Source organism: Heterocephalus glaber, unplaced genomic scaffold, assembly GCF_053883595.1.
Source record: "Heterocephalus glaber isolate CG9 unplaced genomic scaffold, H.glaber_assembly_v1.0 deba00001442, whole genome shotgun sequence".
Classification (NCBI taxonomy): domain Eukaryota; kingdom Metazoa; phylum Chordata; class Mammalia; order Rodentia; family Bathyergidae; genus Heterocephalus; species Heterocephalus glaber.
The window spans coordinates 32,649,274-32,674,690 of NW_028258296.1; the positions used below are offsets into that span (position 1 = coordinate 32,649,274).

At 34.3% G+C, this 25,417-nt stretch overlaps 1 protein-coding gene across 7 annotated transcripts in view; it reads right to left on the reverse strand.

Moving 5' to 3' along the window:
• Dpyd (dihydropyrimidine dehydrogenase) overlaps positions 1 to 25,417 on the reverse strand; it is a 901,729-nt gene that overhangs the window by 456,792 nt on the left and 419,520 nt on the right. The window lies entirely within an intron of this gene.

Here is a 25,417-nt window from a genome sequence, read left to right on the forward strand (position 1 = left end):
GGAAGCACTTGATAGAGACATGAGTTGAGATATCATAACTGAGTATATTAAACACAGATGCTATGGAACTGTGAAGCCTTAATGCTTTTCTAAGTCTTCAGTTTGACTTAAGCTACAATTGATGCCACTTTTAAAGTAACATCTTCGATGAATAAAAAGAAAGAGTTAAACACTGCCTTTGGAAATAGATTTACCTGAAAAGTTTATTTAAGTCTTGTGCCTTCTTTTCCATAACCATCATATTATAAAACAACATGAAAAGATTAAAACTTTCTTGCTCTAAGAGATCTCATGAAGATTTAATCAATCTGTATGATTTTATATATACATGTATATTTTATTATTATTTTATATATATATATATATATATATATATATATATATATATATATATATATTTGCCCTTGCCATGTTTATTTGACTTCAGATCTCAGATAAATCCAGCTTGGCATATATAACCTACTTTATTATTTTTTTTCTCCTTAAATTCTTTTATTGGTACATTTTAGGTATACAATACATTCACATTTGTCATTGGGAACTTGTACCTTTACATGATGTATCATGATTCTTATTTTTTCCCCATTCCCCTACCCTCCCTTCAACTCCTCCACCCCTGCCTATTTACAAAGACTTTGTTTCCATTTTTTCCTTTTCTCATATTTTTTCCTTTCCGTTCTTTCTTTCACCCTACCCCTCCCATTTCCCCTACCCCTTTGGACTTTTTCTTCCTATTTCAGATTATCAATTGTTCATTTTAATGCTTATTTACACGTTCAGTTTCTCACACCAGAGAAACTTTTCAGTATTTACACATCTGTCCTATTTATTTCACTTAGGAGTATGCCCTCAATGTACATCCATTTAGCTATAAATGACTCTAGTTTCTCATTCTTTATGGCTGAGTAGTACTCCATTTTATATAAAAAAACACATCTTCTTTATCCAGTCTCCAGTTGATGGGCACTTGGGTTGTTTCCAAGCTTTAGCTATTACAAACTGTGCCGCTATAAACATGGGTGAGCATATATCACTGTGGTATGATTCTTTTACCTCAGACAAAGGACTACTATCTAGAATATATAAAGAACTTAAAAAAATCAGACCCTCAAATTTAAAGATCCAATTGAAAAATGGGCATCTGAAATGAACAGACATTTCTCAGACAACAAAATAAAAGCAGCAAATAAACCTACGAAAAAATGTTCAACATCACTGGTCATTCGAGAGATGCAGATGAAAACAACACTGAGATTCCACCTCATCCCAGAAAGAATGGCTGCTATCAAGAAATCAACCAATAACAAATGTTGGCAGGGTTGTGGGGAGAAAGGAACCCTTCTCCATTGCTGGTGGGAGTGCAGACTGGTGCAACCACTGTGGAAATCAATATGGAGATATCTCAAAAAACTAGGAATAGAAGTCCCACTTGACCCAGCTATTCCTCTGCTTGGTATCTTCCCAAAAGAATTAAAAGACTCATACCACAGTGATATAGATGATATTTATAAACTATTTGGATCACATAAAGGCAAAGCTTTAGAGAGAGGATGTCTCTAGAAAAGAATTGGATACTATAGTTTGTACCCTTACTTTAAACACTTTTTTTTACAAAGCAGTAATATCAGCAAATTCTCCAACTTTCAGGGCAGCACTGCCATTGGGAAGGCATTTTTAAGTTGATTTAAATGTTAACAGGGATTATAATGGATACATCTCAAGTAGTAAGTGCCAGATTTCCCTTTCATATCCCAATGGCTCAAAAAGATCTCCTCTGATACTGTATTTTTAATTCATTTCCACTTGTCAAGGGAGAATAACAGGTTTTATTTCAAATTTGTGTCATCCCTTTGCTGTGTGGTACTTGACATTACAAAATATGATGCAACTCTCCACATATTAAGCTCGATACAGTCATAGATTTGTACTCCAAGCTCTCATTGACTTCAACAGGGCTTCAACTTGTAGAATGATTGCAGATCAAGACATTTTGATATAATATAATTTTTAAGTAGCTTTTTCCATAAGAAGAAACATGCTGCGAATAGCAAACTACCTGTACAGCACACACACAGCAGTCAGTGAGCCTGCTCCTTGTCAAAACATTTTCTCTTCTTATGTGAATGCTGACTGTGGAGAGAGACTTATAAAGACTTTAAAGGCAGTATCTGTGGCTACACTCTACTCCCTATTAGCATAACAAAATCTCAAGGGCTTAACACCTTAAAGCCATTCTTATAGAACTATAACTTGTTATCAACAAACTAGCTATCAATTGGCCTACTGGCCTTCTATGCATGCAAATCATAATATCTTTTCCTTCATTTTAAAATCAGCTTTTGTTTCCAAATGAAGATTTATTTTGCCAGTTGATGATACTCTAAGCATACATCATAAATCATGAAGAGTACTGCGTGCAAATATATGTTTCAAGTTCAAGCAGCAATGATCTTCTACTTATAATCCTGAAGACAATAAGCATATTTATCCAATCACCCAGAGTCTAAAGAAATTCAAAGAATGAAAACTCTTTGAAATATACAGGCTTTTGGATATCAAATTACCTCTGAAACCCCCCACTCAGAAGTATCTCTAACAAAATCCAGTTGAAATACTGCTTCAATATTCTAAAAAATCAATAATTTAAACCACAGGTTGAACATTTTTACTGCTTCCACTGCAGACTGTCATTTTTCGAAATGAAAATGCTAATGATACCAAAGGGGAAAGCGCTAAGCAGAAGAGATGCATGAATGAAACCTTGGATTGGCTAGTCTTGCTGGTTTGATCTCTTTCTCCCTCACTCATCTGTGACAAAATGTCTTTTAAAATCAACAACTTTCATTTCAGTGTTTCTAAAAAATGCACTTCTCTGTTGTACATTACTTCCTTCTCTACAGGAAGTTAAAGAATGTGCTGTAGCGAGACATTTTATAGTAAATATGAATATAGAATGTAATACCAATCAGGCTGTATTAGTTCAGTGTAATCTATAATGTTGGGATACCTTTAAAATATTGCACAGAGCACTGGGGAGAGGATAATCCCTTAGTGCTAACAGTTTTTCATATTCATATCACTGTACTAAAATATAAGCAGTGAAAGAACCCATGGAAATCCAGAGCTCGGGGGAGTTCATTTCAGAAGAAACTTTTCATTACCCCTGAATTTTATTTGCAATGTATAAATATTTAAGAAATAAAGGTGTGTGTCCAGGGTTCTTGCCTTCCTCATAGAGGTCCTGGCTTTGAATTTGCTTTGTCTAACATACGATCATGCTAATAAACTTGGTGAATTATCTAAGTAGAGTCATTTTTGTCCAAGAACTGGGAATTGTAATTTCTGAAATATAAAACACCTTACCAGAAAGAAAGCTAGGGAAATAGACCCAACCAAACAATAATTACCAATGAAAAGTCAAACATAATTCTGTAAGAATTATGGGGACTTATAATGGACCAAGCCAGTTCCATAAAATGAGATCATTAAACGAGGCTCACAATAAATCTTATTTAAAAGCTTCTGATTTTCTCCCATAAATACCTACACAACTATCTGTAGCAAAATTATGCCACAAAAAATGTTACTGATCAGTTTCTATCATGTGATAAATCCTGTCATGCTTCATTCTAGAAAAATAAACCATCCTAAGATAGAAGAGAGCAAATCAGCTTTTGCTGAGGATCTTCTGTGTTTAAGGCACTGGGTGTGATCGCAGGAAATAGAGAATGGGGCCTTAGAAATCACTAAGGCTCAGGTTATATACGTAATGGGGATTTTGACATCTACTACAGTGCTAATGGCACTACCACATTTGCTAATGGCAAATGACAAAACATAAATTATGTGGATCAAATAACAAAAAGCATATGTGGAGTTTGAGCAGTGTTATATGGAGACAAATATATGGTGACAAATTGGGCACTAATACTTCAAGACTCTTAGGGAATTTGTTGTTAAGCCTCTTTTCTGTTGAAGAAGTAGGGAGAAAATTAAGACTGAGAGAAAGATGGGCTGAGATAATAGAAAGCAGTGTGTGATATGGTACAGAATACAATCTTTCTACTACCAGCAGGCAGTGGAGAGAGAAGTCCAAGTATACTTCAGGGAGATATATTTGCTTGAAAATAATTATATTAATTACCGTCGGGAGAAACTGTGGAAATCACACTTTTTTATGGTATTGGGGATGAAGCCCCGGGGCCTTTTGCATGCTCTGCAAGTGCTGTACACTGAGACACAAGCCCCAGACTGGAAATCAGACTTTTTAAGAGGATCATGCAATGTTCTATGTGAGGACAAATAAGACCTTGATCAATGACAGTCAGTGTATGTATGGGAGATATATATTTGGGTAATGTTCTGAATTGTGTAACTGATTCTATGGAGATGATCAGTGTTCCACTTGAGGGAAAGAAAGAAGGAGAAGGGACAGGGGTACGGATCTGGAGAGAGAGAGAGAGAGAGAGGGAGAGAGAAAACATTTCTTCTGACATTCTCTAACTCCCTCTTGAACTCATTGAAATTAAAAAATACAAAATGTAAATACAGACATAAAAGGATGAAGAATTCTGTTTTGGTAGTTTATTTGCATGTGAACTCAAAGTTTAAATGAATTTCCCTTTCCTAACTACATCAAAATGATTTGTTCCATTACTGATTTTATTATTATTGATTATATTATTATATTAGCATTTGAATCTATGAAGTGTTGTAAGACTGTTTGTTAACAATTTTTCATGACACCTCTGCTGGGTAGAACGATGACATACATCATTATCATTATTATTAAGATTTTCTTTTACAGCTGGTACCATGATAAATGATTTACAGATAAATATAGCAATAGTCAAGTTATTTATATCAAGTTAATTAGTCATATTGATTTCACATGCTATTTTGTTATTTAACTTTTCCCCTTTATATGTTAGTTTTAAATCTAATTTTAGAATAATTAAATTAAGTTTAAAATTTAAAACTCTAGCGCCTATATTTCATCTGAGAAATTAATAACATTTTCAATTCAATTTTAATAACTGTAGTTCCTCTATTAAAGTGACCTTTTCCTTCCAAATATTTGATGTAATCATAGTTGGAGAATAAAAGTATCTATTGACAATTTTTTTTATATTGCAAAGTTCTGATTCACTAGCTGCACACAATACAGTAACCATACTTTTCTCTTTGATGTTTAATTCCTTTGCATAACAAATAAATAGCTGCCAAAGTAGAGATACTAGACTCATTCTTAACTTTTCTCTCTTGTAGTCAGTCACTAAGACTGCCACTGTAGTCTCTAGACATTACAAATGGGTTCATTTTGCTCTACTTGTGACTTTTGGTCAATATCTTCCCCACTGCATTGTACCTGTCTGTAAGCTCCATAAAGTTAAGGCCTTACCAAATCCCTCTCCACTCTGTCTTCAGCACTAAAGCACAATCCTTGGAAACAGGGTAGTTTGTCAGAAATTATTTGTACAATGAACATATTTACTTTCTCCTAATCTTGTGGGTACTTCCTAAATCTTTTCTACACTACTATCAGAGAAACCCTTCTGAAATGCACATCTGATCCTGATTTGTCTTCTTTGGGGCATAGAGTTCCTTCATTATCCTTGAAGGGACTAGTCAGATAGACCCTTTATCTTGTAGTTCCAGTATAACTCTCCGTATTTTTTACTGTGTCAATCTTACAGTGAAAATAACTCCAACTTCTACTGGACTTTTTCTCTCCTGACTTTCAATGTGCTACGCACCCACGATGTGCTCCCTGCTCATGAGACAGACACAATCTAGGATATCCCTTAGGTATCATTTCTTTTCTGCAGTGACATCCTGTGCTTACATCTCAGTCTGGTGCTCGCTCTGTGTTTTTATACCTTTGTTTCTACTTTTCTGTTATCATTTTTTAAAATATTTAAATTGAATGTTCACGAGTATCACCTCTAGATTTTAGGTTCTCAGAAAGTCAAGTCTGGGTCTTACGGTTCTATAATACCCTAGACATAAAAATGAACTACGAAGAGCATGAAATACTTTACTCAAAAGTATGCAGAACTAAAACTGTCATGTACATGGTTTAAGAGTACCTTTTATTCACCCAAATGAACTTGGACAAATCTATTAGTATTTAATTAAAGACAAATTTCCATTATCTGTAGATGGAAGCCTTAGACTAGAGCTGGACCTCAGAGGGGTCTTTTAAACTCTTACAGCTTGCACTGTTGGATCTGGAATGATACTATTGCCCAGTTGGAAAGCAGTGAGCGAGGAGAACGAGTGATCAGGACTCCTAGAGCTAAATTTTTTATCTCTGCTCTCTAGGGTATATTAAATATTTCTTCTCAAGTTTCTAATTCAGTATATTTTGCTTGAAATTTAGCTTGAAACATTTATTCATTTCCTTCAACTCTATAATTTACCAAACACTAAGAGACTATAAATACACCCTATCTTGTAACTTTATCTCCCACAGTAAGGAATGCTTATAAACTGGCTCTTCTCCAGAGATTGGAATTGGGTCAAATAGTCCCTGATGACCATAATTTCTGGAACAAGAAAGGAAAAGGAAAAATGGCAGTTACTTTAACTGTCTGTTAAATTAACTAGTTGTCATGGTGATGTGTTATCAAGAACATTAAGGCAATTACCAGATCTTCATATTTTCAACTATACTAACTAATACTAGGAATCAATGTCTTAATAACAAACTATTTCACACCCATTATGATGTCTATAAAAAAAGATAGACAGTGCTCTTGGTGAGTATGCAAAAAATTTGGAAAAATCATATATTGCTGGTGGGAATGTATTCATGCAGCTGCTATGGAAAAAAACTTCACCATTCCTCAAAAACTTAGCATTACCATATTACTCAGCATTTTTCACTCCTAAATATATCTAAAAAGAACAAAAAATAGAGTATATTCACTCGAAATCTTACAAATGAATATTCAGGAAATATTAATAGTAGCACAAGGGAAAAAGTCATGAATTCATAAATAGGTAAAGAAAATGTGGCATGGCCACAGAAAATAAAGAAATTTTAATATACACTACATCCTGGTTAATCTCTGAAAATATTATCCTAAATAATTTTAAATAGTAGCCACAAAAAGTCAGTTGCTGTATGATTCTATTTATCTCAAATGTCCACAATAGGTGAGCCCATAGAGATGCAAAGTAAATTACTGGTTTTCAGGCGTTGGAGGAATTGAGTAGTGGGTATTATATCTAATGGGTATGTCTTAGTTACTTTTCTCTCATTTCTGAGACAAAATACCTGACACCCAAAGTTAAAGGGGAAAGGTTTATTTAGCTCACAGTTTGTAGAGGTTTCAGTACATAATTGGCTGGCTCCAAGGCAAGGTGCCATGGCAGAGGGGGATCACAGAGGAGAAACAGTTCATGGCAAGCAGAAGACAGCAAAAGCAAGCAAGGGGCAAGACAAGCCTCTTTCTATCCCTTGTATTGTATCTGCGCTACTACAATTAGGGTGGTGTCAAACCAATCAGTGAACTGATTTAGTAATCACCACTCTCTTTTTTTTGGTACTGGAGAATGAACTCAGGTCCTTACGCTTTTGAGGCAGGCGGCGGAACCACTGAGCTAAATCCCCGGCCCTATCACACATTCTTAATCCCAGCATCACACACTCTAGGTCCAGTCACCTGTGAAAAACCCCCACCTGTGACTGCATGAAGCTTTGGGGTGATATCTAGACACAAGCCATAACAGAGTATGAAGCTTATTTTTGAGAGTTATGGGACTATTCTGAAATTACTTAGATACTAATGATGGATGACTACATTATCTCCCTTTATGAACAGGGTTTATATTAGAAATCAATGTCTGAAAATGTAGATGGTACCAAAGCCTATCCCCCACATCCTCTCCTACTTCCTGGCTGCCTTGACATGAGCAGCAGCTTTCCTATACCATATCCTTCCACCAATCCAATTCTGCCTTGGACCCCACTGACCATGGACTGAATTCCCCAAAGCCGTGGGCCAAACTAAACCCCCTTTCCTTTAAATTGTGGTGTCAGGTATTTTGTCCCATTGATGGAAAGCTGACTAATATACTTATGGTATAGTTACATATTAGGCAGAACAAAAGATTAGTAACAATAATAACAGAACAATTATAATAATACACTATAATAAATCTTATTTGATAGTGATCTCTTTCTGAGACATATCATTGTATTGTATTCCTTTTGATGATGTGAAATAATACAATGCCTGCATGATCAAACAAAGCAAGGTAAATGATATATGCAATATGATAAAGGGTTAGGTTAACTCATAAAAAGTTATTTGAACACAAACACTGAGATATTAATTGAGATATTATGACAGTTAATTTGCTAACCAAGGTGGCTACTAAGTGACTAGCCAGAGAGGTGGTATATTCAGCATAGAAAGGTTGGTTGAAGGGATGATTCATATACTGGGTGGGACAAAGAAGGATGGCATGAGATTTCATTATGCTAATAAGAACAATGCCTAATTTGAAACATGAATTGTTTATTTCTGGAATTTTCTATTCAGAAATTTGAAGTTCAACTTCAAACTGTGCATATTAGATAGCTTTATCACTGCTAGACAAACGGTCTTGCACCCACAACATAAGGAAGGAGAAGTTTAATTTGGCCCACAGTTTGAGAGGCTTCTTCCCGTGGTTGGCTGGCTCTAAGGCAGAAACACCATGGCAGAAGGGTGTGATGAAGAAAAGCTACTTAGTTCATACTGACCAGAAGGGAAGGGAAACACCACCAGAGAAAAAAGGGCCCAGGGCATCTGGACCAGAAGGTCACAACTCCATGACCACCAAAACACCCAGAAATGTGCTTAACTAATCCCCTAGGCTACTCTCAAGCCAATGAAGGTGACAACCCAGTGTAACTGTCACATGGTGACTGACTATGAAACCACAGAAGATAAAACTGTAGATAAGTGGGCTGGGGATTTAGCTCAGTGGTTCCACTGACTTCCTTGCAAGTGCAAGGTCCCAAGTTTGATCCCCAGTACCAAAAAAAATTTGTAGATAAGTGAAGCTATTGTATTCAAAAAGCTACGAAAGTTACATAAGCTACAAGCACACATGTACACGTATACAAATTTTACCTCTGGTTTTTAAGTGTACATAGAAACACATATATTTCAAAGATGAAAATAAAGTATCACATGACATTTTCAAGATAACTACAGGAACTAAGTACATGTAGAATTTATTCTTGTGATGGCTAAATATTCATGAACCCTTTTAGATTTTGGTTAGAAAACAACATTGAACCTTATTTGTAAATATAAAGGGTGGCTTTTTCTTGAAAGTAAGGTTTAAAAAAGTTCTTTAAAATTTTAATTGCAATAGTAAACAGAGGTTCTTGCTATTTCTTTTACACAAACCTTTATCATTTATAATTTATATTATTTCTATCAGGAATAAATTGAAAAACTGTGTAGATCAAAATATAGAGTGGATGAATTTGCAACACTGACCTCTATCTGAGTTTTCTTTCTCAGGAGATATATCTTTAAATAAGCAATTTCAATGTTTAGCTTTGTATTCCTTTGGTAAATTCACTTTTCTGTTTTCTTGCATAATTTCTTTATAATATCTTCCAAGACTTTGCAACTTTACTCCAAAATGAATGAATATGATTTTCTATATTCTTGAATTAATATTTTATCTTCACTTATTTTTACTTCTATGTCTCAATATTTTAAAATTTTGCTCTGAAGTGTGAAAAACACCTTTTGTACTAAAATAATAAATGCTTTCATTTATCAGGCATACATCACTAAAAATAATTCTAATTCAAACAGTTTAGCATGTGTATAATACGTTCTAAAACCACTTGACAAACAGTGGAAATAGTACCCACATACCCATCTAGTTACATGCAGACATCACTTTGATAAAAAAGCAACAAAAATTTTGATATTATAATTTAATTCAGGTTTTCTTAATTTTTAGAAACCTAGTTATGAAATCCTTAAAAGTTTTTCATGTTTTATTAATAAAAAGTAGTATAAGTCACTCTTAGATTTATTATATGTTGGTGATCCTTTGTTTCAATTGCAACCTAATGTTCTCTTCAAAATCTTATTTTGAAATCTCTGAAATACAGCTGCATCTGGGTGTCAAATGGTAACAGAAGTAATTGTGTGTATTCGGGTCTCTTAGAAAGAAACAATGTGTATACCTAACGTTCTCTTTTAAATGTCTATATGCTTCCATGTATTCCACGTATTTTATTTTACAGGATAAATTTTCATATTTGTATTTAAAACATAAACGGTATTTTGAAATTACAAGTTAAATTTCCTCAGCTATGAAGAATACAAAACAAAATTAATTTCTAGATCTCTTATATTTGGAGGACTCAAAAATTTCAGGTAGTTAATCAAATACCATGCATTTGCATTCAGAAATGAAATCCATTTAGGTATGAAACATTCCGTTCTTACATTTTATTAAATTATTAGCCAATGCCAGTTGCATGGTAAAACTGTAAAAATAGTAAAGTTAAAATTCTCTCATTATACACACAATTTTTATTTATTTAGAATATTTTCCAAACTTACAGCTGTTAAATTGCTTAATATTTTTAAGATTCACTGTGATAGCAAAAATAATAATTAATGAACTCAAAATTCGTATTTCAAATCTCTTAACTGTCATATTTACTGCCTCCTCATATTCTCCTAAATCAGGCATTTTTTTCATTAGATTATCCTATTTTCTTTTTTTTTTCACATGAACACCAAATAACATATGTTAAAAGGAGGAACTGTAAAAGCACACAATATGTAGATTAATGCAATGTAAGATGGTGTATCAGAACATATACTCAGCAAGCAAAACCATATTTTACATTCTTATACACATTTTGAGCCTTCTTTTCCTTCACATAATTTAGGCTTCAGTGTACTTCTCAATTGCTTACTGCACAATAGCTGCAGAACTGAAACAAAACTTTCAGGAGAAAAATAACAACCCTTTTGTTTCCACTAAATCCGTGTTCTGTCATCCATTGGCAGGGAGCTTTCCAGTCATGTTCTCTGCCAGTCCTTACCAGTTTGCCAATTATACAAGCTGCTTCCCAGACATCAGACACAGATTCCACAAGACTGCTGTGCAAGCGTACCCTAATTAACCATCAGCTTAATTAGACAATTTACTGTGTAATTAGCAGGCAATTAGTCAACACCTCTCAGATCTTATTGACTGCTGTGACAGTCTTTCCGTCTTTGCACATTCCAACATTCCAATACACAACAGCAACCATGTTTGTAGCACTCTTAAACCCTGTACGACATGGTTCTGGATGGAGAAGTGGGTAATATTATATAACAAAGGAAAAAATCAATATGGAGCCTGTCCAATTATTGAGCTGTTTACAAACTTGTCTTTTATTTAATACCAGAATCCCAATATCATAGACACTTTAGTACCTGGCTCTAAAAATAGATTCAACTTCTAACAGGTTCTATTTCATGTTTTAATGTAAAACACTTTAAATTATATTTGCTATGAATTATTCCCCATGATTGGCTACACTTATAGTAATTTGAATAAATCTTTTGATCTATGTGTAGGAGATCTACTTGATTAAATTTCATTGATGTTAATAGTAGTTACATTCACAAATCTCTCACTCTCTGATAAAAGGTGCTCTTGGGTAGGGAAGCATTCTCTAGTTTTCTAACAACTCTGAGGAGGCTCAGAAACCAGGAATCACAATTTTGTGCTTTAACATTTACATTAGCACTTATTAATTTTACATGAAAAGCATTTTTTAAAAATGTTGCTCTCTGAACCCGTGAGTATGCCAAGAAAGACCCACTGCTCTTTGCAGTACACTTTCTGACCCTATAAAATACTTTCTATTTTCTAGGGATTTCGTGATTGATAGCTAATGAGATCCCAACAGCTACAAGAAAGAATGATCTTTATCTTATTTTCTCTTCAGAAATATTAACAAAGAGGATGAGTTTTACTGAAGAATTTAAGAGTCATAAAATTTTCTGTCACTGTACAGCCAGAAGCAGAGGCACACTCCTGTAATCCCAACACTCTAGGAGGCTAAAGCAGCAGGATCACAAGTTTGAGTCCAGCCTAGGCAATTTAGCAAAACGTTGTCTCAAGAAAATTTTTTTTAAAGAACAGGGGATGTAGACCAATGTGAAGGCCATGGGGTCAATCTCTAGTATCACACACATAGTACACATGCTCAAAAATAGCAACAAATTCCAGGTATCATAAAAAATATAGAAAAAATTTTGTGATCCCTTTTCCATAGTTTAATTGGTTGTCCTCTGCACATTTTGATACCTGATATACTTCAATAAATATAAGCCACTTATAAGAACAGAGTCATTCCTCTATTATTTAAACTTCCCCAATAGCAACAATTTTTCTTCTTTTTGAATAAGAGCCTGAGATTTCCAAGTAACTAAAACCTTTCATGAGAGGCCTCATGGAACCAAGAGAAGGCCATTGCAGTTGTAGCTTAATTGTTACAAGTTAAGGTAAAATGAAGTTAAATTTGAGAGACAGACAGGAGCTATATGATAAAATAATTTGTACAAAGGTTCTGTATTTTCAGACTAATGGGAAACCAATGGAATATTTCAAGTGAAGGATGGATTTAAGTAAAATGAGCCCACTGGCTGCTGGTGGAGGTGGGGCTGGAGAACAGGAGTGGAAGCAGCGAAGCTATTTCAGGAGGCTGGGGTAGCACTGAATGAGAGCTGAGGGGTTTCATGTGGCAGTCATGGGAACAAGTAGTGACTTTCTGTGCGTCTAAGGATTATATAAGTATCCATGTATTTTTCTGGCATACAAACTAGTAACAAGAATCAAAATTTTTATTGCTATGGTCCTCTACATGTTACAAATGATTTCCACACCTTCTATTGTTTGAAAAATTCAACCTGAGCACCACCAGAATACTGTAAGAAAGGAACATATATAATACACTCTTATTTTATAAATGAACATGGTGAAGTAACAGTTGTTGACAGATACATTGCTTAGAAAAGAGGTGACCCTCAACAATTTCTTCAAATCAGAAGGAGATCATTGTAACACTTCAATAGCTACTATAAAATTTATTGTGAAAACAACAATTTGAAATTTAAGAGTTAATTTACCTCTCTTAGCCATGTACTTGCAAGCTAGGCTTTGTCTTTTCATTTTATGATTCTTAACAAGGGACTATTTGTATAAACTTTATTTACAGCTGGTCCCTTGTTATCTATACAGTCACGTTTCTCTTTGTATTAATCAAGAGAAGATTTCTAAATGTAATGCTAATGCTTGTTTGTGCCTTATTTTAAAGCCCTATATGAGGTTGCTGCCTATCTTATACCAAGTATTGTAGAAGATCCAAACAGAGCAGTCTCTTCTTATCCACAGTTTTGATTTCTGTGAACTCAGTTATCCATGTTCAGTTATGGTTCAAAACAGTTACACGGAAAATTCTAGAAATACATAATTTGTAAGTCTTCTATTGCCTGGCATTCTAAGCAGTGTGATGAAATTTCTTGTCAACCTGCTTTATTATACCCAGTACATGAAACTTCGCTTTGTCCAGCATATTCACACTGTATACACTGCCCTTCCATTAGTCACTTAGTAGCCATCTCTGTCCTCATTTTGACATCTTAGCATTTCTGTGCTTGTATTCAGTAATGTCTACGTAGTAATCTAACCCTACGCCATAAGTTCTGTGTCATTTACTTCACTTTATTTCATCACGTAGGTATTATGTCATCTCACATGGCCAAAAGGAGAGGAGAGTTGGAGGGATACAGTCAGGTATTTGGGAGGAAAAGAGACCACATTCACAGCACTTGTACAGTAGTATACTGCTAAAATTGTTTCGTGTTATTATTAGTTATTGTTATAAATATGTTGCCGTGACCTAATAAATTAGAGCTTAAATAAATTAAGCTCTATCATAGGAATGTAGATAGCACAAAACATTATATTTATGATTTGGAAATAAAGTTTTAGGCATCCACTGGGAGTCTTAGAACATATTCTCTAGAGATTACTATATCCTCATGGAAAGGGCAGAAAATTCCATCGTACGGAGCAAAGGCTCCGGTGGCTGTGCTGTGCCAGCCACCTTGCATCTGTTTGCCGCTCTTCTTCTGGGGCTTAGGTGATGACTGAGCAGGGCCAGGACAGGAAGCAAGCCCACTCCTCAGAGACACAAGGACTGTCCAATGGCTTTGCTAGGGTTTTGTTTGACAGCAAGGCATTCAAGGATACTTTGCTCCAACCCCTCTTCGTCACTTCCTCACTCAGGGACAGGATTATGCTGCTATTTTATGGCTATCCTAACCTCCTCACCTTCCTCCATATCGTCTCCCATAGGTAATATACCTAATAAGATTCATGCATATTTAATTCCATCTTTGAAAATGTTTTTTGGAAGAGCTAGGCTAAGACTTGTTGTCATGTTATATAAAAAAAAATTACACGCTATTCAAACAGTCTAGGGAAAAAAATCTCAGCATAAGAGAAATTTTATGACATGTAAGTATTTTAACAATGTTTTCATGTCATCATGTCTATAATTTGACATGGATATTAAAAATAATAAAATGTACCTTTTGGCTGAGACCTTTAGGGATATTGAAATAAGTTACAAAAATATATTTTCTCCCTGAAGAAACGTTCAGGTAGATGACAAAAATTAACCTAGGGAACTCCTATGTCCTTCACTTTAATATAGATGCAAAAAGTTAAGGGTACAAGTAACGAATGAAATGATTTCTTTGGAATTTGCTGATGATTTGTTCTGAGTCTCACTGCCATCCCAAGCCCCCAAAACAGAGTTTAAAGAGTCCTTTTAGAACAGTTTCTATGTATGCCCTGGTGCTTTTTCCTTTTCCCATTTGGAGCAGTGGCTCGCACACTTCCCCACTCTGCTTGACATATCTAAAAGGTGAGGTCCAAGTTGATTGCTGATGAAAGATCAGCTAAAAGACATCTGCCTTTATGGTAATCACCTTGCATTTTAGGATTTGATAGGGCAAAGGAAATGCAAAATTTTTCTCTGGGCCAATTAAAGGACCCATTAAAATAAGTCAATGTGAGTTCATCTTAAGCTGTATTAAAGAGGAAAAGGCAAACAAATCTCAGCACAGAAAAGCTAAAGCACACAAAAAATGTTCTCATGAGTTGTTTAAGAAAGTGAGTAAGCTATGACCAAAGATTCTAAAAAAACACAGGGGAGAGCTCCCAAGTGATAGGAAGGATTTTTAAAGAATGCTTAAAGTCCCTATCAGAAAATAGTTTGTTTTTTAAAAAGTATGTCTCCTGAAGAATATTACAGATGCACAAAATTATTTTTCTATGAATGCAAATTGTCTTCACTTGGTGTAATATTTATGAATTTACTGTTTATAAAATTGTTGAGTGGTATATTATGCTCTAAAATCAAACTGTCCTGGGCTGGGGATTTAGCTCAGTGGTTCTGCTGCCTGCCTCACAAGCATAAGGACCCAAGTTTGGTACCCTTTACCAAAAAAAGAAAAGAAACTGTCCTGTTAACTACAACAGAGGTGCTGTCAATCACAGGTAGTTGTGAATTCCTTCACTTGCAAGGCCTGAAGGTCACAGGACCAGACTTATATTCAGTCAAGGAAAAATGGCTCAAATTCAGGCAAAAAAGGAAGCGACAATTTTTTTTTTTTGGTACCAGGATCAAACTCAGACCCTTGAGCTTGTGATGCAGGTGCACTGCCACTGAGCTAAATCCCTGGCCCGAAGAGACAAACTATTAAAGAATCCAGACTATCTTGGGTCAATTCAGTACAATTCTACAAAAGTTCAGTGTATGGAAAGAAAGATAATAATGTAGCCACAGAAGCTTTGGTTTATCTATGGCCTTTTATTATTAGAATAGCAAAAAATGTCTTCTCCTGAAGGAAGAATGGTAAAACTAAAATGTAGAGGCCGGGGATTTAGCTCAGTGGTTCTGGCGCCTGCCGCGCAAGTGTGAGATCCCGAGTTCGATCCCCAGTACCAAAAAAAAAAACCAAAAAAACTAAAATGTAGACCTACATCAACGTACTGTTTTACTTTTTTTTTTTTTTTTTTGGTACTGGGGATTGAACTCTGGTCCTTGTGCTCTTGTGCTTGTGCAGCAGGCGGTGAAACCACTGAGCTAAATCCCCGGCCCTCATCAACATATTGTTGAAGTTGATTCTCTCAAAAAAGAGTTTCCATGAGGGGAGAAGTGAAAATTATTATTAAATAGTGAATAGAAGTTATATTACAATCAAATTGAATTAGCCAAATTTTCTGCTTACAGCTTCTCCATGTTCTCTGATATTTATAAAATCACATTTACATTTCTAGTCTGGTATGTCCTTCCTGTTATTTCCACAACTACTTATCCATTTTGTGAGATACTATGCTAAAACTTAAATATGTGTGACACTCTCATGACTGGGGATGTTCATATATAGATATGGGTCACATGTGAAATAATTTTTCTTTTAAAAAATAAAGGAAAGTACAGCTTACTAAACCAAGTTCTAGTCTTTGAATTCCTTGCCTTATGTCAGCATTCATTTTTCTTGCGTCTTTTGGTGTACATTATGCACTTTCTGAATTGGAGTTCAAGTTTCTCAAGGTAAAGACTGTACACATACATGCACACACACATACTTCTCTGATGTCAGTCTACAACAAAAGTTTCATCGAATGAGATACAAAAGAGTATATAAGGGGCATTAGAAAAAGATGTCAAGTTACATTGAGTGTAATCCATAAACCTAAAAATGAGACTATTTAATGACATATTTAGGTAAACTTTAATAGAGGGTGAATGTACCAAAAGAGGAATGAGAACCCATTTCAAATACATGTAAATGAATAAGCAGAGCATGACAAAAAAGGGCTTATCTGGAGAGAAAGAAACAGATGAAGAAGTCCAGTAAGGAAAAGTGATTGGTGCATTGAAAGATAGGTTGGGTATTTCTCTAATATGTAAGTATCTTCCTGGTGTTAATGATACTTCTTGTCTCATGACATTTCATTTCAAAAAAATGACAGAGACTGAATATGAAGCACATGGCAAGTCCTCCAAGAAAGAGGTTCATAAAGGGAGCTGTAATTTTACTACAGTTGAATAAATCTTGTTACAGAATAGCCAATGAATGTATGTTCTTGATAAAAATTTGACAGTAAAGTAAATCAGTTTTTTATTTAAGATTTTTTAAAAGAAAGATAAAGACTATCCCTACTCAATAATGATGAGAATCTTATTAAAAAGTAATAAAGAAAATACAAAGGTAAAAAAAAGTATTATGGATTCAATCTATGTTAACTTCACCCCAAAGACTATCATTTAGAAATACCCATAATATGGAGATTTTTAACCAGTTAAATTTAAGTCCTGCAAAAGAATAATGTGAAAGAAGGCAAGACCAAAATTAGTTTGTCAAGCAGCAGGATCATACTTTAAAGAAATTTCCATTACCCATAATTATGAGAATTTTCCATTAACCTTCACATCAATTGCTGCTTTAAAAGAGGAGGGAGGAAGGGAGGGAAGGAGGGATTCAGAGAGGGAGGGATGGAAGGGAAGGGAAGGGAAGGGAAGGGTAAGGAAGGGAGAGCAAAAAAGAAACAATAAAAATAAGTATTTACCATTACAAGATAGGTTCATATACCAACTAATCCAGACCAAAACTGTACATGTCAATTTATATTATTAAAAAGTCTATTTGAATCTCATTTTGTCCATTCTACCAAAGAGATTAACTAATTAACAAGTGTGAAATCAGAGCCTGAAATGGAAAAGAGGTGAAGATTTAATTATATTGGAAAATTGATTAGTCTGCTCCATAGTCAACTAGCCCAAATTTGAAATAAACTATAAAATATCACTTGGAGCAATATAAGTAACTTTAATAATGTACATGGTAAAAAATATACTGGCTACAATTAAAAGATTTTTTTACTTAATATTAGAAATGTATTCCTTAACTTTTGTTTGCAAACATTTTGATTTACATTTTCTCTTTAGCAAACTAAGTCTGGCAAAGAAGGCAAACCAGCCAACAGATTAATTTAGAACTTTGGGGAAAAATAATAGTGCATTTATTAGATTCTAACTTGGAAGATCTAGCTTCAATATTGAATGTGTACACACAAGTGAATGAGTGTGCAAGCATACAAATACATTCACTTTTGTTGAAAAGATTAGGGTTATTGCACACAAGAGCCTGGTATGTGGTTGTGAACGTGTGCAGGAAATCTATAGTACTAATACATGTGAACTGTAACTTTTTAGTAAACTCATTCTTCATAAGAATGAGTCAATTTTATGAATTTCAACAAAATAAATCTAAATAATTGATATAGCCAGGTTTCAAAGAAACTATTAGTACAGTACACATTTTGATTTTAAGCCTTGCAGATTAGTTTACATGGAATTTGTTTAGTTAATGTACAAGTATATATCTGGAGAACAATATTACACAATAAATAGAAATCAGTTATGTACAAAATATGAAGCTAAAATGACAGCACTGAAAATAATACACTGGACCATTGTTCATGATATAATAATGTAGAAAATTTTAATAACAAAATAAATAAATGTGATTTAATGTTTTAAAAATACAGATCATTGTTTCTGCTAAGACCTTCCATAACAAGTTACTGGAGTAAATGTAATGTTCTGTATTATAATCCAAAGAAAATTAGTTAGGCTTTAAAATATTACACAACATTTTAAAGAAATTTTCATCTTTAAATATTATTTTTGGCATCTACAGTTCTGAAAATGCTATTCTTCATTCTTGTCTGGCTGGTAGGTGCCAGCAATTTGTGCAGTTTGTTCAAATACAGGTGCAACTTCCTGTCAATTAAGATAATGTGGATTGAAACAAGTTTCTTGAAATCCACATAGAAGGGGAGACAACCTACATGATAAAAAGTCTATAAACCTTATTATGGGAAGGAAAATGGGACTATTTAGTAAAGAAAAAGAAAAGGTTTATGGATAGGATATGAGAGCTGTCTCCAAGTAACTGAAGAGCTGTCATGTAGAATTGTGGTTCAAATTAGAATCCTATAATTATTCATTCATCTAACAAGTATGCATCACATCCTTCCTATCTATTTATCTGCCAGAATTATTTTTTTTTTTGGCAGTAGGCATGCTTGCTGAGCAAGGGAGACAACGTCTGTCTTTCTTCTTATGGAGCCTACTTTAAGTGGCTAAAACAAAAAAATAAATAAGTAAACAAATAAATGATCAAGAGCATGACAATGACAATTTTATATAATGAAAAGTAAAGTTTAGAAAACAAAATGACCAGGATAATGTGGCATAGACTGAGTTTTAAATGGTTGGCAAGGCTTCTCTGAGGAGGTAACCACTGATCTGAGAAGCAAGAGCCAATCAATCATATGAAGATCTGAAGGTGAGCTTTCTAGACAGAGCAAACACCAAGCAAGATAACCAAGACAGCCCTAAAATAGGGTGCAAAATGCCATCTCAGAGGACTGGAAAGAGGGCCAGTGTGATGGGAGAAAAATGACATAGGGAAAATGGCAGTGAATAATTGGATTCTCAGATGGTTTCAACTCAAAATGTTCAGTCTCCTCTCTCACTCTCTCCTTTTCTCTGAAATTTCTGTATAGTTTGCATTTCTCAATAGAAATACAAGCATCCACAGGTACAACACAGGAGGGAAGCCCTCTGGATATCTACTCAAGTTGAATCCTAAATCTCCAGAACACTGATTAACTGCCTTCATTTTCGACCTAAAGTAATGAGTTTCTGAAAGAATGAATTATTAAAACTGGTTTTTGTACCAAAGATTTTGGTTCAAACCCCGATATGATGGATTTAAGTCTTCTGATGGGAAGACTCATTTCCATGCTCCTTCATTCTGATCTGGCCTTATGACTTGCTCTACAAATGTAACACAGTGAAAATCATATTGTGCAACTATTGAGCCTCAACCCCCAAAGGATGGCAGTTTCTCCTCCCGCGTTTTTTGGAACCAGTACTGATAAATTTTGAACAAGCACTGTATACTCTCTTTGAAGATGAATCCATATGGAAATAAAAGTCTAGTCATAACAGCTGAGGACCCAGGCATGCGAATTAAGCCATCAGGGACAGCCATCAGCCCACCACCAAGCAGACTGTCAGCTAACTGCAAATGCATGAGTGAGAACAATTAATGACATGGAAAGAAAGCAAGCCAACCCAGCTGAGCCCAGACCACATGGCCAAACTATAGAAAGAAGCACAGATAACTTGTTGGCCTTCAGAGCCACTAAATTATGAAGTGGTTTTATATGAAGCAATAGACAAATTATATGAGGATCAGTCACATTTGCTAGCATAACAAATTCTAAAACAGGTGGCAATGACTGAGATTCTGAGGCAGGCAGAGGCTTGAAAAACCTAGTGAGGGGCCAGGGATTTAGCTCAGTGTCACCGCCACCTGCCTCACAAGCGCAAGGTCCTGAGTTCGATCTCTGGTATAAAAAAAACAAAAACAGACAAAAACAAAACAAAAAACACAAGTATGGGCTACTAGTAAAGGCTTGAAGAATGCACAATAAGCTGCTAAGAGTGGCTAAGGTGTTGTGTAAATAAATTCATTGAGGGCTAGGAAAACAGATCACATTATGTGTTGACAGAACATTTGGCTGGTGATAATTCAGAAAATAGAAATTTGTATTTGTAGTTCTAGGAAATCCCTAGATAGGCTCATAAAAGTATCAGTTCAGTATTTCTACCCTAGTATAACAAGGAACAAGAGGGAGAATAGTTGAAGAAGAGTATATTAATTTGCTAAGCAAAACTTCTGGCAAATCCGAAGAGCTCAGATCTTGCTGGGTTAGAAAACAAAACTATTCTTTACAATTAGTGCCTCCTCCATAGAAAAAGATTCTCGAAGTACTTTAGAGTAAAGATCCATCAAGAGTGTTGTAGAAAGACAGTTTGTTAAGACTTCAGAAAATTTTAATGCAGGCCTTAGTAAAATCGCTGAAGAGAACAGGGATTCAATGATTCTTATGGACACTGTGCCACAGCAGCAAGACATATCTAAGATGGAAATAAGTCTGTTTCATAAAGAATTAGGGTGCAGCATGATGTCACCCCTTAACAGATTTAAAATAAAGAGAGTTTTACGATGATATCACCATGAGTTGGGATAAAAAGGTAGAATTCCAAGCAAAGAGAGGAATATAGAGCCTTGAAAGGTATTCAGCCTCCTACATGGAACATCACTGGCCATTTATGGGGTCAATAACTGGGGAATAACTCAGAGTCAATATCTCCGAGGGCAGAGGAAATAGATCAGAACATTGAATTAAGGAGCCACTATCAAGAAAAACTGGACCCTCCACAAGAGCACAAGAAGCTCTGAAAATATGAGCCAAACTGAATTTCAAAACTCTATGGACAAGTGATTGCTATGTGTCCTCCATTTCCTGTTTCTGAATCAGAATATGTAGTGTGGTTCTCTTTTTTTGTTATTATTCATTTATTTTTATTAATTATATGTTTTATTAATACATGTATGCAGTACATAATAATTACACTTATCATCTTTGTACATGTATATAATACATCTTATTTTTTGTCCCCTTCCTCTCCTGTTCCTTAGCTCATGTTTTTGATACATAGCAATTACATTCACTTTGGGGGTTTGATACATGTACATATGAGATTTTGATCATTACTTTCTCCCTCCCCCTCCTTCTCCAGACTTTTTCTTGATCATATTATTTTGTATTGGTTGTATGGGAAAATAATCTTTCTACTTCAGAGAAACTTGGTAAGCTTAATCCATGTATCTTCAGTTGCACTTGGGCTTAATGTATTACATGATCATAGATATTAAAATTAAGGTCATGATTAGATGACATTTTAGGTATCTTGGAAAAGGGTGGTTGCATTTTGTACATGACAGGGATGTGAACTACTCTTACAAGATAGCAAGTTAGAATCATTTGTAAAAGTGGCTACAATCCATATTCATGTCTCTTTGTGATATAATTTTGTAAGTCTTCTCATCATTAGGTGATAATTTACCTATTTCTTGAATATAAGCCAATCTCAACACTTGCTTTCATCAAGACAATAAGGTGGAAGTGACTGAAGTTGCTTCAGAGTGGGTGCTTAACAGGTCTTTTAGCTTCCATTCTTCTCTGGAAAGACTGCCACATCATGAGCAAATCCAAACTATCCTTCTTGATGATGAGGTCCCATAAGGCAAGAGAGATTATGAAGAGACAAAAAGTAACGCTCATTCATCCCAGCAACTACAATAATCCCACCTGAGACTTTACATTCATTAGTGATAACCTCTTGCCAGTCCTCAAATATTGACCAACTTTTAAGTGTATGAATGATCTCCACAGACATAATTATTGTGAAGAGCTGTCCATGGGAGCTCAGCCCAAACTGCCAAGGAACATGACTACCAGCACATAGACACAGATAAATTTTGTGTTAAATCTTGGGCAATTTATTTAACTTTCTCAGATTATTACTTCATCTGATAAAAAAACTGTCTACCTTCTAGTGATATTATGAGGATTAAATCATAAAACTTATGAAAAACATTTAGCCTGAACATTCTAAGCACTACATATTTTGTAGTGAACAAAGTGCATAATAGTAACAACAAAGGAAACAACAATAACCTACAATATTCAACAACATGTCCAAGATATTGATTTAGAAATGACTTTGAATGGAGAGCAGTCTCCCTGGCCAAAGTTCTCCCCATACATAATCTTCCTCTCCGTATTTGTTAGTTAGCCTTTCTCTAGAGTATGTATTTACTTGGAGAAAAACACACTGCATTTAAAAATCAACAATTCATTTGTTTTAATAATTTATACTAATTTATTCCATGATGTCTCAGAGGGCAAAATTATACATAAAACATAGATGAAAGTTATGAGAAAGCTGACCTTGGGTTCATAAAACGGATATATCTCTAAAATAGATTTTCCATAGGTATAGTAGGCTGCATGGCTTTAAAGATCTAGTATATTTCCAGCATTCAAGAACAGGTTAAATTTCTTCTATCAGGACTACTGGTGGTTGAGCTTACATAACTGGTCCAGATGATTTTTAAGTCCTTTCCTAACATTATCTGATTCTTACTGTTTTCTCAATCTCCTCTGAATTTTAAATGGTTTTTCAATACCTCAGTTTTTAAAATGTAATTTACACATGTAGAAATTCCACTGACATTTTCCTTTTTAGACAGATACAGATGCAATATACAAAGCAACACAGGATATGGAAAATTTTAAATTGGCCTTTTCTACCTTGATTGAGATCAATACTCAGAATAATCAATTGTTTTATGTGCTAACTATCTGTTCATATGACTGGAAAAAGAACTCAATATGCTGGTGCCAAAAATCTATTTATTATTTATTAATTCATGTATCTAATGAATATTTATGAAACATTTATCAAATCCTTCCTATAAACTAAGCATTGTGCTATGTGGTATAAGGTTATATTTTACAGAAAGAGCTACAATCAATATTTTGAATCTAAAGAAATAATTGAAGAAACTTAAACATTTTTTGGTTTTTGGTTTTCAGGATTTTATGCTGAGAGAGACCCATTATACATTTATCTAATCACCAGATACATATTACAGCAAAGTGTATACATTTAAGGTAATTTCTTAGTAAAAATCAATCACACAATATGTAGCTCTCTCTGACAGTACAAAATTTATGGAGATGATTAATAAAAGCAAAATGTTTTTATCTATCCTATCAATATAATGAGAACACAGGTCAAGGGGTTATTTGATGTGATGTCAAAACCATTTTTAATATTCCCAGTTAAACAGCACTTCTCTGTTTTGTCATGATAATTTAGCTTTAATCAAGCCTGACAGGTTGATTTCTCTCCCACCTTTTATATTTAAACTTGAACCTAATATATATTTATGCAGGAAAATCATTTTATAGTCTTGTTTTAAATATCATTTTATCATTCTTATAAAATATAAACAGAATCTTAAGAAAAGCAGGCTGGTTATTTTAGGACTTTCTAAGACTGATTTGTAAAGGAAGAATATAGTTAATAAAAAACTTCTTTGATGTTATTTAACACAAAAGCAAACCCAGATCTTTTTATATTTGACATTAAAAAATCTGATCATTTGCCTCCCTAAAGAAAGCACATATAGCTTTTATACAGACTACACAGTAAAGAATAATAATATTTCTGTTTACTGAGATATCAACTGGCATTTCACTGTAAGTCAATGGTCTATCGTTGCTACAGCATATTAGACCTCAATCTGGCATCTACAAATGTCAAGAGTATAAAAAAAAAATAGGATGAAAATCAAAAGCATGTTCTGAACTCCACTCCCCACACACACAAAAAGGGAAACAAAGTTCACCTAAACAAATTTGCTGCAGAAATCAGTGCAATATTCAGCTGTCAATCTAGAAAAACAAGGGAGCCACACTGTCAGTAGGATAGGATAATAAAATTTCCAGCAGATGTTCAGGCAGGGCACTAATTTTTATTGAACTCCCTTGGTAGGCATTTAATTTCTTTATCATATGTAGGCTCAGAAAACTGTACTTCATCAACACTGTATTGTGAAATATTAACATTTCATATGATAACAAAACTCCATAGACTAACCTTTGTCATATTAAAATCATCCAAATTTCAAATGTCAATATTCTCGTTTTAAATAGATTCTTGAATTGGTATAATAAATTATAACAAGGCTAATCTCAGTTGGTATGTTATAATGTCACACAAATGTATAGTACATGTAATATTTTAATAGATGCCTTTGATGAAAGTTGGTGGGAAAAATATGCATCAAATATTGCATACTACATTTCATCAATAAGAAAGCACAGAAGTTCTTAAGATGCGATCATATACTCAAAACAGGTTTAATCACTAATTAGGGACAATATAAGAAAACCAAATGGAGTTCTCTATGAGGCAAATGGACTATGCTATAAGCTCATATACAGGAAATAATCATTTTTGAAAATGACTTTATATAAATGTAAGGTGGCATCATTATTTTTGTCAATACAATCTGCACAAATGTGTATTTTAAAATAATTTTTTGAACACTATTTTGAACATTATTTTTGTACCCACTATCAAAATAAGTAAAGTAGGACTTCTGAAAATATCTTTTCTTTGTGTTTCATGTATCACATGTAATTTGCATTTAATCATAACTTCCCTTTTGAATCAACTTCACAGACTTTTAAATTGATAGATTAAATTCAGATTTGAGGTTGAGAAAGAAGTTAGCTCCTCATTTATTTATCCTGGTGATCCTATTAGGGAAACTGCTCCTAGGCTACTGAAAGACACAGTGTCACA